The sequence below is a fragment of the Anser brachyrhynchus genome (assembly GCF_964034855.1).
Source record: "Anser brachyrhynchus genome assembly, chromosome: 1".
Lineage (NCBI taxonomy): Eukaryota > Metazoa > Chordata > Aves > Anseriformes > Anatidae > Anser > Anser brachyrhynchus.
In genome coordinates, this window is record NC_137694.1 from 87,008,881 (window position 1) to 87,021,028 (window position 12,148).

The 12,148-nt window shown below is 37.2% G+C and overlaps 1 long non-coding RNA gene across 1 annotated transcript in view; it reads left to right on the top strand.

Moving 5' to 3' along the window:
* The window catches only part of LOC308199748, a 66,963-nt gene extending 55,959 nt beyond the window's left edge, over window positions 1-11,004 (top strand). The window contains exon 3 of the long non-coding RNA XR_013954905.1: window positions 7,169-11,004. This is a non-coding gene — a long non-coding RNA (uncharacterized lncRNA). The remainder of the gene's footprint in view (window positions 1-7,168) is intronic.
* The last annotated feature ends 1,144 nt before the right edge of the window (window positions 11,005-12,148 follow it).

The following is a 12,148-nucleotide window of genomic DNA, read 5'->3' on the forward strand; positions in this document are numbered from 1 at the left end:
AGGATCTTTTATTCACTTGATGAATTTTTCAAGGTATTAAAAATAATTTGGGCAATGTGATGACTATTAAGCTACTAGGTGAGGGTGGGAGTAGAATATAATTTCAATTAATATACCATCTGAAATAAAAAGAATTGTTCCCAAAGATTTAAAAAAAAAAAAAATCTCCACTGATTCAGTAAAGAACCTCATCTTTCTGGAAGCTAAGCCATGTGACATAACAAGAACAGCTCCATAGAAGAGGGAGTAGGAAGTGTATTCAAAACTGGTCTTTTTATTTACTACTTTGAAGAATGAACCTCAGTGAAGCTACCAGACCGCCATGCTCCTCATACACATGCACATCTATCTATCTGTAGATATCCTCCTCATCTTGGTAACTTCTGTGGGTGTTATGATTACAGACCAAGCAAAGATTAAACCTCAGAGCACAGCCACACAGTGGCTCTAAGCAAGTTTACTTTGGAATTGTTAAATGTGTGAAGTAATCTTCAATATATGCAAATTAAAAGCTTCTGGGAGTACTGTGCATGCAATGAAAAGAAAATATAGCCTTCTGCAGATGGAAAAAGCAAGCTTATTAGGAATTAATAACTGTCTTAGTCCTAGGGAAATAAGAGAAAATGGTGCATCTAATTCTTACTATAGCAAAATGTAATTAACAGGAAGGTCAGAGGGCAAGGACATAGTATGCAATTAAGTCGTCTTCAATCTTGCACTACACAGGTAAACACAATACAAGTTTAATAATGAACAAATCCTCTGGTACCTAGCACACATTTTTAGAACTCTCATCTACATGAACTCTGTGGGGATCTTATTTCTTGCTATAGCATGTTTTGTACTTCTGTATGGAAGATGTAGGAAGACTCTCTAAAGACATTTTCTTCACATCATGCTTTAGGTTTTCTCTGACTCCCCCGACCACTGAAGCATTACCGTAGTTCATTTTCCTGCATGTTACTTGAGATTTAGTGCTAATGCAGATAAGGCAAAGCTGTAACAAGGCTGCTGCAAACATGTGAAAGCTGTGCTTTGAAGTGATAGTGTAATTAATACCTATGTTAGTTACTGCTGGATATATTCTTTGCCTTTTGGATGTCAAGCTATTTTAGTAGGCAATGTTTTCTTTTTCCCCTCAGTCTAGGGCACTTGATTGATGATACAGTATTCATTACATGACTGTTCATAAACGTATATAGAGAACAGATACTTCTAGTCTGGATTCAGTGCTGATCCTGCTCTGAGCAGGAGGTTGGAGTAGATGACCTCCCAAGGTCACTTCCAACCTGAATTAGTCTATAAACCTAAGAAATGTATGCAGATATCTGTTTGGTTTTATAGTTCTCTTAAGAAAACAAAATATTTCAGCTAAATATTGGATTTCACCTGTAGTATGTTAAAGTTCTCAGAAGTGCTCTGATTTCTATTCATGCCCTTCTGCCACCACTTTACTTTTTCTTCTCTCGTTTTCTGTCAAGATTCCCCAGATTTGCCCTTGTTTTCTGCCCTATAGCAAATCTAACTAACAAAGACCCACTTCCCTTTTTGCTTTTGCTTTCCAAACTCTCTCTTCTCCATGGCTCTGAGCCCACGGAGTAATGTTTAAAATGCTACAAGCCATAACACAGAGAAATAGGATGCAGTTTTACACAACTAACAGCAGTGGAAGGGACTTGTTAGGCAGCATCAGCTAAGATTTATTCTAAGGGGGCTATCTACACTCAGAAACCTCAGGAAACATATCAAAAGGGGCAAATTCATACACTAAATCATCCACTAACCCTTCATGTCAGACTTCCCAACCCTATACCACAGATAACTGTGAATGACAAGCTAACACTTAATCTGAAAACTGTTTAGTCACTGTCAGAACAAGTGCAAAATTGATCTGCTTTATCGTTGTCTTTTTCTAATCTGTGGAGTTGATTCTATGAATATTACAGGATTTTTTTTCCGTAGGCGGGATTCCTTGTGACAAGAATGAAGACCGAACTGAAGGGTGAATGCCCTTGTCCCAAACAATCTGTGAAAGCTTTTGTTCTGTAACTGTTGTAAAACAGCAAGCAATCATTTAAAAAATTGGGGGAATTTCTGTTCCATCTAAAATCCTCCTAAGGAAGGAAGCCTCTACAGAAACAGTTTTGGTCCTGAATAAGAAAACCAAGACTCAAGAAGTAATTTTTGTCTCCTTAGGGAAAGACAAGTCTGAAGTTCAGGTAGTAGGTCCTTTTCAGCCAGATGTGTGAGATGCGGAGCAACAGAAGTGTGTGTGTGTGAGATACCAGTTTGCTCCCTCACCTCCCTTTTTTTTAAAAAAAAAAAAAAAAAAAAAAGTCTTGGATATTAACTGAATTTCATGCACTCAGCTGCTTTAAAAAAGTGTTTTTTTTTTTTTTTTTTAACCCTCAGACAGTCATACCTTTTATTGCATTGAAGCAAGGAGAAATAAAAAACCAACATACTAACCAGTGAGGAGAAGTGCAGGGGGTGTCTGGACAAGGATGTGTTTTTTGCTGGTTGAGAAAAAGGGCTTATCTACCGTGTGCAACAAGGTTACTTCTGCTGCAGCCTGCTTTTGCAGCCTTCCACCTGCCTGTGCTCTCTTAGCTTTTATGGGGGCCCTCGCATTCTGTATAGTCAATTAACAAATGGGGCTGTTGCTGCAAGCTCCCTCACGGCTTGTGAAAGTTGCACCCTGCCCATGACTCCTCCTGAAATGAAGAATGGGTGATGAGGCTGCAAGGGTTTCAGAAGGTGCATAACAACTCAAAGAATACGGCCCTAATTAGGCAACAGCTCGGTAAAATGTTCCTTTCTTTCTCGGCTTTAAAACTCATTTACCCTTTTCATGTGTGTCAAAACATGCCAGATATTATGAGCATGATCTCTTGAGATCAAGCTAATTCATGACTCGGTTAATCTCACAGCTCTTTTTATTGAATGATTGTGGTATATTTTATATTCATTTTTGCTCACTCTTTCTGGTATAAGGTGAGGTTATGTTTGTTTTCAGGGATATGACTATATTTTGTCTGACAGAAAATATGTGGTTAGTTTGAAATATCTGTTATTCTGTGCTTCCCCCCTTTCTCCTAGAGAATAATAGGGAGGTAGATGATGATCATACTGCAATGTTTGTATTGTCAGAGGAAAAATTGTAGATATTTTTGATTTACTGAACATACTGCATATTGTAAGGACAAAAAAAGCAAATGAATCAGAAGTAATTCACAAATAAAATCATAGTAAAATAATTGAGTTTGAACAACCCTAAGAAGGTAGTACAGATTCAGTATTTTCAGGTGTATATGAATGTTTCTTTAAAATTTTGGATTTGGTTGAGAGAAGGAGTTTCTTCAATGTTGTTAATGTCTACATAGCTCCTTAGAACAAATAGTGATTTGGGAAATAATCTTACCGTACTCAGTAGTGCATATACTGAGACTGATATTTACAGTTCATGAGACCTACATTAATTTAATAGAGGAGGCCTTGTCCACTCTTTTTCCTCTTTGTGTTGGTGTTGGCAACTTAATATGATCACTTGGAGCAAACTGAAGCTCCTGTCTGTATGGCTTTTCTTGCATATCTCATTGCTAAAGAAAGATGGTGATAACATGACTTTTTTTTGCACACAAACAAAGCTCAGTTTCAGCCATCTTACTTACAAAATTTATACTGATTAGGAAAAATATTATCTTCATTATGCTTCAGGCATCAGTCTGAGATATCTATACAGAAATGTACTGCACTCCTGATCTAAATGCGGAGTCGATAAATCCTTTAATAACTGATCATTTTTCTTCTTATAATGACTTCTTCTTATAGTGACTATAGTTTGTGCCTGTTTGTTATATCAGGAAAAAGAAAAAAACAAAACACACACAGTGCTAGCGACTTGGGTGGGAATTTTGCCTGAACAAAGATGACAGGCTGTAGCCCAAACGATATTCCTTTCAGTGCATATCTGCTTCATTTTATAAAGTTTCTGTATTTTGATAGCACATATGGGAATGACTTAAATTTGGATTTTGAATTGCTTCCTTTGGAGACAAAGCTGCTGTGGTGATGTTGGGCTGTTATGCATTTGTTGGGGTTGTGTTTTGTTGCCTGCCTGAATGACTTTGAAGGTGCTAGTGCTATCTGGAGTCCAGACAGCAATAGAGAGGAGGAAAAGTAACTGCCGCATTCGTAGAAAGTTTCTCTTTACATGAGTGCATCCATTCACAACAGCCACCCTCCACCCTGACACAGGATAAAGGTCTCACTAATGCAGCTCCTATCCAATATACTGAAGGCTTTGGGCATGCTACACAACTGCAGGTTGGCAGGGGCATGACACTATTAACCAAAGCTGTCTCTCAAATCTCAACTGACCTTAATACCAAAGCGGAACTTGCCAGAGAGTCTTTACTTCCCTTCAGGCATTGATCAGTTCTTTTTAAATGGATGGGAATGTAGGGTTTCAGGCTACTATCACAATTTAAAAATTCTGTATGTATAATGTATAATTCTGTATGTACCTAGTATGTAGAAATTGAAGAGAACTGTACAGAATGATAGAAAGGGACTTCATGTCTCAGGTATTAAATATGAGCTTTTAATGTCTGTGTTTTTAAGTGTGTGAACGTATGTATATGTATAGGTGTTTCTGGCATATCAAACTCTGGTTTATGCAAATCTTGGCAAAAGATATTAAAAATAGCTGTTCAAAAAATACAAATAGCTGAAGCAGGTATTTGCTTTACCATTACTCCACCTACTGGTGTAGTGCTAAACTGACTGAGATATCAGAGTTTAGAATAAAGAAAAAAAACGGGAATAAAACTATTCCCAAAACATAGGTATCAAGTGACTAGTTAAACGGCAATTCTAAGTTCTAAGGAATTAATAATGCTAATTTTGGATGGGTTGGGGCTGAATTGCATCTTTCTGCTCATAAGTACATATTAGTGGTATACCTACTGTTTTAAATATTTAAAACTTAAATTGAGTCAATATTTTAATGGACATGTTTGTACATTTTATTACAAAACCACGTCCACATATACTACTTGAATAATTGATATTTTACTGTTCCAAGACAATTTTACACTGTTAAAGTTAGGTCTTTCAAAAGCTACCACAATATGAGTAAATAGGGTATGACACTGTCTGAAAAATTACGGTGGAGAAAACAAACACTGTCACAACTGGACCACGTCAGTTACTTGGGGCTGAAGTTTACGAGATATGATTCCTTACTACAGTGTACTACAGTGTAATTGCTGGAGGAGCCCAAGATCCAAGAAGGGCTTCCCCTTCTTGGGGGATACCCCAACATACCCTTGTGGAAGTTGTCCATTCTGCATGTGATGCAGCCCTTGTTCAAGGGCTGTGGATGCTTGAAACATGTAAATGAAGTTCACATACATCAAACCCAACTGTAGGACTACACTAGGTTATGCTGCAGAAAGAAAAGAGGGGGAAAAAAAAAAAAAAAAGCCTATCCCTTTTGGAGGGCCTAAGGGTCTATAGCCCCAAGTCAGCTTTGTGGTTGCCTGGTTTCTCACTCTTTCCACCTTTACTGCATTAACGTAATACATCATTGTGCTGACACTGTCACAGGATTTCATTAAAAAAAAAAAAAAAAGCCTACCATGCTGTGAGATCTGTGAGAAGGTTCTTCATCAGAAAATTCCATGGGCCAGGGTTATCTGATAACTTATTTTGTTAATATTAAAATGAAAGACAGGGATGAACTGAGTCTGTTATTTAGATTCTCACGTGCAGTGTGTATATATATATATGTCATACAAATCCTACATTTCCTTTTTTGGTTACCATTTTGTTTGTTGAATTTTCTTAAAAAAAAAAAAAATTCTTTCTTAGAACTTAGCAAATTTTACAACAAAACTATGAAAAACTTTTTTTTTTTTTTACTTATGTGGCATTGTTCCTTTCAAAGACCTTATAGTGAACCTTTTCCCCTGATTTTGTAACTGAAAGGGTGATAAGGGCACAGTCACCTTTTGTTGTCATACCTGCTGACACCAACTTGAAAAGGATCCTTTTAGTAGTTGTTTAAAAACTACTTATCTTCCTTTTCTTCAGAGGACTGCATGCCCACAAAAGCAAGGCAAAACCTGATACCCCCATCAAAGGGATTTATAATCCATGATGGAATTTAATCTGTTAGATGACTCCAGGTAGTCCGTTAAATCTAGACTCCTCAGCTATGCCTAGATGAAGGGTGAAGAGGAGGAATGTTTTCATAATCGTGTCTGCCTTTTGCATCCTGATTAACAGTAGAGACATACAGATATGTGTACGTGGTAGGCACATCATGTCTGCACAGCAAAATCACTAGGACCCTGGAACATGTTGTGGTGCATGGCTGTCAGCCAGCCCTGTCATGATCTGTGTTTCTGCTGTGCATGCTGAACCTCTTTAAATAATCACATAGCTGGACGTATAGACATATATATCTTCCTAGCTGCTAATGCCTTTTCTTTAGATAATGTAACTGAAACCTTGTGACAGGAGCTGGTATGGAAAGCCACCCAAGGGTTTAGGAAGAGAGGGATGTAAGGAGTATGCAATGACACCTTTGAACTGGTAAGAGATACCTTCTTCATCTTGGGGAGGTAGGGGAGAATAGTTAGCGGGAAGACTGGAGACTGAGAGCTGAGGTGGGAGCAGTGCATTGAAAAATGTCATTATAGGAGGAAGTGTAGAGGGGTAATTAGGTGAGTTTGCCCCTGCTCTGTACTGTAGTGCTGAATACAGTACTTAATCTCAGCAGTGCAAAGGTTAAGAGATGCAGGTCTAAATGGTCATCCAAGGGCTATGCAATTAGCTTTCATACTGAGCAAAGCTAAAGCCGGAGAGCTTGCACCTGTGGATTGTTGATGGAAAAAACACTCTTGACTGAGCATAGTCTAAAGTGAGATCTTTTTTCTGCAAAGCACAGAAAGGCTGTGCGCTGAATACAAGAGGATCAACACAGCTGGTTGCTAGCATCTTGATTAGGGATGGATGAACTGGTTTGGATAAAACAACAACTGGTCTGACTGTGCACAGAACTCCAGCTGAGCCTGAATTTGGAAGGGGCAAAACAATACAAAGCTTATATTGTTATTTTCACACTTACACATTAACGTTTTTCTGTACATCCTGGTTGCAGGAAAACAGCTAGAAGACAATGCAAGAATGGCACATTTCCTGCCTCGCTGGAAAGAAAGGAAGTCTCTTGATCTCTCTTCCTATCACCAGACATGTTTCAGAGGAAAACAGAAAATTTCCTGTGAACCAGCCACAGAGTATCTGCACATTTCCCTCTCTCTATTTCAGACTGTTCAACCTGTAGCAGTTGAGAGAAAACGGTTAGTAACATTCCTATCTCTGAACAACTTTTTTGAAGTGTTTTTGAAATTTTTGCAGAGGAGGTTAGTTTGGAGCACTGAAAATTGCCATGTGTGCAAGTGTCAGTGCTCTGTTTTCATGTTTGGATGCCTGCATAAGCTTGGTAGTGTGGCCGCTTTGTATGTCACAGCCAAAGGGAGGTGGTACTCTTGCTCAGTCATATAGATGACATGTTGGCAGTGCTTAGCATTATGACTTTGTGGGAGCATTGTGGAAATATTTGGATTCTGATATAAAGTGAGTATCCCCCCGGCAGTTGTGTTGGAACATGCACTTTATTTTTTTTGAAAATACGTTACATCTTGGTGTGCAAAATGCTGAAGCTTTGTCCAAGTGGTCTCTTAATGTGCAGTTATAAATAAATTACTGTTGGGTTTTCTTGTTGAATATACTCACATAGGCCTTTTTCAGAGTCTTCTTTAATTTCGTGAAGATAGAACATAGAAAATTATGTTCTTTGGCCACTAATTTAAATCATGGCTAATCTTTGGAGAGCTATATTTTACAGCGAAAGATGCTATTTAATATACATAATAGTTTTTTTCTCTCTCTAATTGCACAGAAGGGATTGTTTCCAATAAATTAAAATTTCTTTGACGCCAATTATTTTTGCAATATGAAGATGTAGTATTTTACCTTCATTTCATTTTCTCTAAATTAATCTGATGATGATTAGATTTAAATAATAAAAATAATGAGGTATGTTTCCTTCTGTAAATTACTTCTTTGTCATGTGTGCTTCCCTTTGTATTGAACTTGGTGACTTATTTGCTTTTAGGAGTTCTGAAATATTCTGACACTAATTACATTTTGAAATATAGCTTTCCAACTATGTTGCTTCTGTTTTTTACTCATTTCAGATTGGTTTAGAAGCATTGGCTTGTTATTTTATTGCTGAATATTGAAGCTGAGAGCCATATTACATATATCAGTGTGCTTTCTTTTCCATCTTTAGCTATGTTAATTAAATTCTGTATCCTCTATATTGCTCATGATTTGTAATGTCTGTTGCCAAATCCCAGGCTCTGCAATGTGAAATCTATTCAATATAAATATTTTATTTGTCCAACTGTTTTTGAAACTAGTTCAGCCATAGTCTCTAGTATTTTCTTTTTGTTGTGTACTAAATGGCCATTGCAGTATATAACAAAAACAAAGGAAAATGTTCTGACATGTTCCATGCAAAAATAATAGATTAAGATTATATTTTCTCCTGCTGCTAGGAAAAAAATGCAAAGATCTGTCATTAAAGTTGCTGGTCTAAATGTGACAAAAAGGTAGTGAATTATCAACTTAATCACAGCAGGTGAGTCCAGTGCTCTATGTGGTTGAACACTGGACATGAGACAGACCGCAGTACCAAGAACGTTAAGAGGCAGTTACAAATAACTTTGTGTTCATCAGTGATATATTTGATCTTTAGGGGAAAATATTAATGTGTTGCAGGTGGCACTTGCCTTATGTCTTAAAGCTATAAACACACAAAGATGATCACAGTGGGTCAGACCAAAGATCTATCTGATGCTGTATTCTGACTCCTACAAAATCTGCACATGAATGTTTAGGAAGGAGTAAAACTAGAGTAAGCATATAGAATGCTTCCCTTCTACATTTTTACCATTATCTGACTGTTTTCATCTCAGGGACTTTTATATACTGAGCCTAACTTCCCTTTGCTTAGGTTATCCAAGACCTAACAAGGTCTTAGAAGATATCTTGTATTATTCTGTCTCCACTTGAGCCCAGGTAAGATTCTGCATCCCACAGCATCATGGGTGTCCCAGATAGAGAATCAGTTCCTTTTTTGAGTGGAGCCTGCCTCCTGCTATCTTAATTTAATGTCCCCTAGTTCTGCTACTGTAGAAGAGAAATTAAGCAGGTCATCCCTAACTGCATTTTTCATACCACAGTTATGATTTTGTAATTTTCTCATTTCTTCCCTCAGTTGCTTCTTTTGTATGTCAGATATTGTTAGCTTTGTTGATTCTTGTACAAAAGCTGCCCTACACCTTTGGTTTCCTTCTCATTTTCTCTGTGCATATTTTATGCTACTCTATTCCTTCTGAGATTAAGAAATAACATTTAAGATATGGGTGTACCAGGGATTTATATAATGCCATAATGAAGTTTTCCAATTTATTCTCCATTAATTTTTCAATAGTTTCTAACATATACTTAGTCCTTTTCAACTACTACTGAGTACTGAGCGACCATATTCATGGAACTGTAGATCATAATCCAAAGATCATGCTCTGAAGCTGTAATGCTCAGTTCAGCAGCCATGACTTTAAAAGTGGAATTGAGATTGTTTCTTCCATCTGACTAACTGTATTTTTACCTATATTGAACATCTGACATTTTATTACTCAGGCTCTTAGTTTCATAAGATCTTTCTGCAATTTTTCATGACTCTTGTCCTTCCTACTTCAATAACTCAGTGTTTTCAGCGAACTTTGCCAGCTCACCCCTTTTGTGAGGTTATATTTATGACTATATAGACCAGCAGGGGTCCCAGTGATACTCTGCTGATTATTTTCTTTCACTGCTTGAGACCTGGTCATATTATACCTACCTTCTTTTCCCCATAATTTAGCGAATTATCTAGCCTCTGTGTGTGTGTGTGTGTGCGCTTTTTTTCTCTTGAGTATGGTAGTCTAGTTCTTACAAAGCTTTTAGTGAAAGAATTTTTTGAAACCTTTGTGGAGGCCAAGTAGATTATACCAAGCTGATGATCTGTATCTAGTTTCTTGTTGAAATCCAACACCCAGAACTCCAATAGATTTTCAAGGCTACACTTCCCTTTGAACAGCCACATTTTCTTTTTCCAATAGATCACACTTATCCTAGTTTTCATTCGATCTGTCTTTTATTAAGGTTTTTACTAACTGGCCTGGAATAAGAATCAGGCTTTGCATCTAACCCCTTAGGAATCCTTTCCTACCTTTATTTTGTCATTTTTATTTTATTTTAATGACACCACATTTTTTATTTTTGGATACCAGCTCAGTTTAGGCAGGAATTTATACATCATTGTTTGTCTCCTTCATCCTCGAGCTCCCTTGGAACTCCTGGGTGGGCACCATCTGGTCCTGTTGAGCTCCTACTCTTCATTTTGTCCATTTGTGTCAATATTTTTTTGACAATGATTTCAATTTTGGAAGGATCCTCTGACTCCTCTGACAAGTCTCCCAGGCAGAAAGATTCCAGCATGGGAGTCTCTCCAGTTCTTTCCATAGTGAACAGTGGTGTTAAAAAAATAATAATAATAAAATCTCTCTGCTGTACTTGCATTTTTCTCTGGGGGCACTTTTTATAACATTATCATTAATTGGCCATACAGGCTTTTTGTTGGCTTCTTGCGCCTAATATGTTAGAGGAAGGATTTATTAGTTTTTATTACATTTTTGTATTATTTGTCATTTGGATTTTTTTGTTATTGTTGGTGTGGTATTTCCATGAGTAGGGCTCAGCGTCTTTGAAGGATGTCTTAGAATATCTCTAAATGCACTGTTTAAATATTTTGGCCTCTTCCTTCTCTTTTAGAGATGTTTGTTAAGAGGGTTTATATGATATTCAGAAAAATTTTTGCATTGTCATCATCTTTGGATATTTGTGAAGTCCAGTTTGTTTGTAATCTAGTTGCAATGATTATTCTGTTCACAAATTCTGAACACAATGCTAAGTCTTTCATCAGATATATGGAGTATCTTTTAACTGCTATTTTGTGTTGCTCTTTTTTTTCATGCGTAGTGGAGCTAGTGAAAAATATCTAGAATTCTAATCAGCTGATTTCTTTTTTAATTTGAGTCTGTTTAAAAAAAAAAAAAAGCTTTAAATGAAAAGGGATATGGAAATTATTCAGCAAGTGAGACTCACAGAGATTTCTATGATTGCTATAAACATGAGGGATTCCAGATGGGGTCCCCCACAGGAGCTAACGTGTTGAAACCTGAACATTTTGCAGATTCTTTTAAAAACTCAGTAGAGCGAAAATGCCATTTCTCCTCTGTTGCTTACCCATCATATTGTACATTAATAAATAAATAAAAAGATAAAAGATAGAAAGAGGATAAATATTGTCAAAGTTATATTCCTGTCTTGTCATTACTGAAAAATTATCAAGCACATCTGACAGCTCCACATAATACCTTTTTTTTCCCTCTCAGATATGCAGTGTGTATTGAGGACATACTGTGGGCAGTCTCCCACTGTCTTACATTTTGAGGAATATTGTGAACTGGAATATTACATTACATTGTCACTTGAAGAACTTGTTCAAGATTTCTCAGGAGTGCAAATGAAATTCTGTTTTGCGATTTTGATTCCAGAAGAGGGAATGGGGAAGGGAGATAGGAAGAAGTCATGTGGAGTCCAGGTATGAGATGAGGCTGTGGAAGCAAAAATTCTAGGAAGGTTCCTAGAGAAGAGGGTAGGGGGAAGAGAAGATGAACTGGGAGGAACGTGAAAGAAGATTGCCCCATCCCTTCTAGGAAAAGAGAGGTGGAGAGCTGGCCCAAGGATTTTGAGAACAGCATTGTTAATGAGTAAAAGGAAGACAGTAGATGTGGCAACAGCACCCACCCCATGTATCTACTGCTGATGTGCTTCAGAAAAGCGTATGAGGAGTGAGATTGTTCAGAGTCCTTTAACTCTGAATCAGATTAGTGAGTCTTACCTGATTTGAATGGCCAAGTCTGAAAACCAGATGTTTTCTTCAATCCAAACATGAATGCTTCCACAC